Here is a 4,952-nt window from a genome sequence, read left to right as displayed (position 1 = left end):
GACTGTAATTGTTTTACAAACTGTTGAAAGTATGTTCTAAATCGTATTCTAACCGTTCCTTCCTTTAACAATCAATAACAGAATTGGTAACCGAAATATGTGCAATATTGACCTGTACTGAAGTCACTCTGTGTGCTGGAACATGAGTTAGCATAAGAAAAGTCTTTACCATCTTTCATTGTCTTTTAAAAACGGAATCCTAACTATGATGTTTTAACGAAAGCTTATTTAAACGTTGTGTATATTATAAATAAATATGTATATATAACTAAGTGAGTATGGGTTACTTGGCTACATGTACTTACTTATTTTAATTGTACAGCTCACAGTATCCCTCTTAAGATAAGCCTGGCTGCTCAGTCACACTACCAACTTGTGTAGTACAGGCCTATATTAAAAGGTGGGTTACCTAATACCAAGCAGATAAGTCTTGTGTAGTCCCACACCAGTTGCACTGCACTAATTCTTAGCTAACACTCCCAAACTCTGCCATTTACCCAGGAGGGTGGCTGGTATCCTTGAAACACAAAAGAGGTTTGTTTCTTCTCTCTGGCTGGGCTTCCTTGCACAACTTTCAAGGCCCTTTGGAGGTAACGATCTCTTGCCAAGGTGTCCAAGGTTTCTCCGTACATTGGTTCCGCCCCTCAGCCTGTCGCTCTGCTCACCCTGGTTCGGCGTTGGCCTGGAAGAACTGCTCCTCTTGTGCACCGCCTTGCTCAGAGTGTGTCTCAGTGTTCCACCTTTTAACCATGTGGGGAGAGCTAATAAGTCCCAGGTATATGTGATTAGGATCAAGTACCTGACCCTGCCTGATCCTATTTGTGGGACATGTCCAATGTATTGCATGGGTGGTACTCCTTTTAGTTTCAGACCTCCTCTTCCCCAGCTCAGTGTTTGTGTAGATAAGGGTGGGGGTCGGGGGGGGGGACATCTGGGAAGTTGGATTATCCTATCAAATCGGATGGGACAAGGGTCTTTGGAAAGGGGGGAACCAGGTCTCGCCATCGGGTGTTCCTCCCCCACTCCACGAGCACCCCTCATCCAGGTGATCCTCCCGCACTTGTCCACACCCCAGGGTCTGGATCCAAAGGCGGCGGCCGTGACCCGACCACCTGAGCAAGGGATGTCCAGGGTTTAGGCAGTGAAACATCCTCTGGACAAGAGCATGACAGGAGAGCTCACTGAAGAACTCAGGTACCGCACATAGGATAATCACAGAGGTACCATATGCTACATTTACATTCCCCATGGGGGGTTATAATAACAGACGTTATCTTCAGTGCACATCATGCATTTAGTTACATATGGAAAGGCAGTTTTTGTCTTTACATTCATACAACAGTGAGATAGTCACAAGTACAGTGTAGTGTAAAATAGGAGCGCTTAACTTGACCCATAGGGGATGCAATGGGCATAGGCAACAAACTTGTTCAGTTCTGGTACTCGGAGGAGCACCTGGAAAACAAGTGTACAAGTGAGCTATTGTTCCTCATACCTAAACCGAAACCCAAGCAAACTCAGTCTAAGTGTGCTTCCTCATAAGCGCCCAATGCATCCAGCACAATGCATCAGGGTGCGTCGAGGAGTGTGCGCCAATGGGTGAGGGGGTCATTCTCCCTGAGTCCTGCAACCACTAGACAGTTTGTTGACTGTACCCCTAGAGACAGTCCTCACGTTCCACTTTTCTTCTTCTTCTTCTCCTTGGGGTGGCTCCCAAAGATCAGGAGCCGGCGATTTCCATCTGTAGAGATGATGTTTGCCTATTTCCCACAAATGCAAGCACAAACCAACCTCCCACTAACTCTGTACCCACACCGCAGTACAACCAGCGCACATCACACAGTCCCCCTGCTCAAGACCTCATTCAAGTAATCCATCGGAAATCCGACAATGTCCAGAAACTTCTCGGGCGCCTTAACTGTTATCATCATTTTCTCAGTCTTATTCTGCATTTGAAAGGAACAATTAATAACTTTACCTCGAGGATCCAAGGACCGCAGGAGAACGAAGGAGAACGAAGCGCCGTCGCGCTGAGAAGCCCCGCCCCGCCCCCTCCTCTGTGGCCCGCCCATGCAGGAAGTGTGCCTACATTAGAGCAACCCAGGCACCCTTGCGGCGCTAAGCCCATGTGAGCGAAGGGCGTGTGACTGGAAAGCAACTGCTGTTTTGCTGTTTGGCTGCTTGCTGCGGCCGCGGCCACTGAGTATTGGCGTACGGCCGGAGCCTGAGGAAATCCGAGCTCCTCGTGCCCTACTAACCGGACCAAGTGTGTGTGGCCCGCTACTACCGGTACCCATGTCTTCCACTGCCGATAAAGGGAAAAATGGCAGTATCTGCATGAAAACTCGTGCCCAAAGAAAGCAGAGGCTGGAGTCGCCTGAAAATTGCTTACAGACTCCAGCTGAGCTGCAACAGTCACTAAGGTGCCTCCCAAGTGAAATCACGGACACAGCTACGCAAAGATCAAGCCACCAAGTAAGTGAAGACGGGTCCGTGTCCTATTCGTACGACTTTAATCATACCATGAGACTGGGGGTCCTAAGTCAGGAAAGAGTAGTGATCCTCCCTCCCCCCTCTCATACAATCACATCTGCAACGTCTGTCTGTTCTACTCAGACAACGACGTCTGGCTGTCACACAGAAAGCGTACATAGAGTCGACATGACAGCCGCTCCTTGTCCTGTTCCTGAGGCTTCGATCGAATCCTGCAAGGCCACGACCTCAGCGATGACGGCAGGGTTAGATATGGGTGCTAATGCCGAGAGTGAAAGTGCAACGCAAACTGCTTTGCCCACGATTACGACCCCGTCGTTGACAGAGGCTACCCCTGGTCTCAAGGAGCTCCCACCTCGACACGCTGGAAGTAACCCCAATGGCCGGAGCCTTTGCAGCGCTGCGTGGCCAGTGCCCCTTCACCTGCCCTCAAACGAACTAGCAGTCCAGCCAGGCAATGTAGTCCTTGACAGCGCAAGTCCGAGCAAAATTGAAGCCACGAGCTGTGTTTCGCCCCGGCCGAGGTTCTACAGCGCCCTTGATAAATTGGTACCCTCTCCAATAAATCTGTATAACGGGCTCTCTGAAGGCGAAGTTCACGGCTCCCCACCTATGACCATGGGCTGGGCGGAATCTGAGTATGGTGCGTGCCCAGAAGCCTGCAATACGCCTTTAAATGGCGAAGGGGTGTGGTCCAAATCAAAGTGCTTGGACACCAAAACTGACTCACAACGCAGAAACTCACTGGATATGGTCAACAAATTGCTAACAGACCTTAAACAAATTAACCAAGCGAGAAATAATACTTCGACCTCAAAAGAAATAGCTAACGGAGGACAGGTGCATAGGACAGAGGCATATGACTCGTCAGCTAGCGCACATGGTAGGGCGCTGAGTAACCTCGCTAATCGCCAACACGTCCACCAAATTGGGCCGTCAAAAAGAAGAAGAGCCGACTCGAGTATTTCCCCGAGCTTCCAATGCTCACAGAGGAAGATTCCGAAACAAGGGACTGCCGCTCTGGCCCAACCCTCGGCCAGGCTGAATACCAAAATAGGTCACGAAGTCGTAGGCTTACCGAAAGCCCATGACTGCTATGTATCCTCAAGTGACTCATCATCCTCGGACTCATCTATCATGGATCGCCCATACCCGAAAATTAGGCGACTCCCTTTGAGCAGAAAGCGCAAGGTGGAACACGAGCAAGAATGTAACAACACTACGAGTCAAACTCCATACATGCCTGGCATTCAATCCACTATTCTATCATCCATGACTTTATCCCTCGCACCATTCCTTAAAATGTACGAACACCTAAACGAGAACATAAAAGACCTGTCAGTGATGGTAGCAGGCTTGCAGTCCAAATTTGAAACCTTTGAAAACACGCATACGCTGCATATGGCCGCGGTGTTAAACACCAACAATAAGGCAGAGATGGCGATGGGATCTTTGATGGACGTTAATAAAAACGCAAACTTGGATAAAAAATTATTGGCTGAAGTCGCAAAACAAGCTCTAAACATCTTCCAACAAAAACGCGAGAATAGATCCAGAACTGAGTCCGTAGATGTGACAGGATTTGTAGCTCCTTTGTGCTGTAATTCTACAGAGCTTGGCCACATAAACAACAGGTTGGCCGTGAACAGAGGCGTGGCTGTGGAACCTAAAGCCCTCCCTGATCCAATATACCAGCTGTGCTCCCCTTCTCATGACAACAATGACATTGAAACCGCTCATGCGAGTTGTACCCGTGTGTCTCCCACTTTAGTGCCTGACAACAATAGCAACACTCTTGGAGTTCAATTATCAGTGAAAACTCCCCTTATGGACTTAACCAACACAAATAACCCGCCAAACTTCAAAGACATTTTGTTGGTAAGCCAATCTGTGGAGAACTTGGCCCTTCTGGACCCGCAAACGGCCACTTCGTCTGATCAAATTCAAGGTCCAAATCAAAATCAAGGTCCAAACTTTATAGACGAACCGATTGCAGTCTCACACAAAGAGACAACTGATGAGTCCCCCCAAGTTTTCGACATATTCAAAGCCAATAAGGCCTCCGCCCCAATCGACACAACAGCAAAGACCCGTAAGGGAAAGGGGCCTCAAAAGAAATCGAAGAATCTGCCATCAAAAAAATCAAGACGTGGCAATGATTCTAGAAAATTTCTGAGAAACATCAAAACTGTGAATGTTACTGTAAATCGAACAATCACGAAAGAATACAACGAAGCCGTTGGCTCCGAGAACAACACTGTAGTAATCGAGCTTGATCAACCCAGTAGCAGCATCGCAAATTTGTGCGACATTGATGAGACTCTGCTCAACATGTCAGTATACGGAGACGCTGACGTGGAACCCCAGGGTGCGCATGTTGAAGCGACTTCTACGGTTGGTGCCATCCCCACAGTGTTTAAGCCCGTCAGCACTGGACCCCCAACGGTCCAAAACAATTC

The sequence above is a fragment of the Ambystoma mexicanum genome, chromosome 6p, assembly GCF_040938575.1.
Source record: "Ambystoma mexicanum isolate Mex_15411 chromosome 6p, UKY_AmexF1_1, whole genome shotgun sequence".
Taxonomy (NCBI): Eukaryota; Metazoa; Chordata; class Amphibia; order Caudata; family Ambystomatidae; genus Ambystoma; species Ambystoma mexicanum.
Note: the sequence above shows the minus strand (reverse complement) of the source record.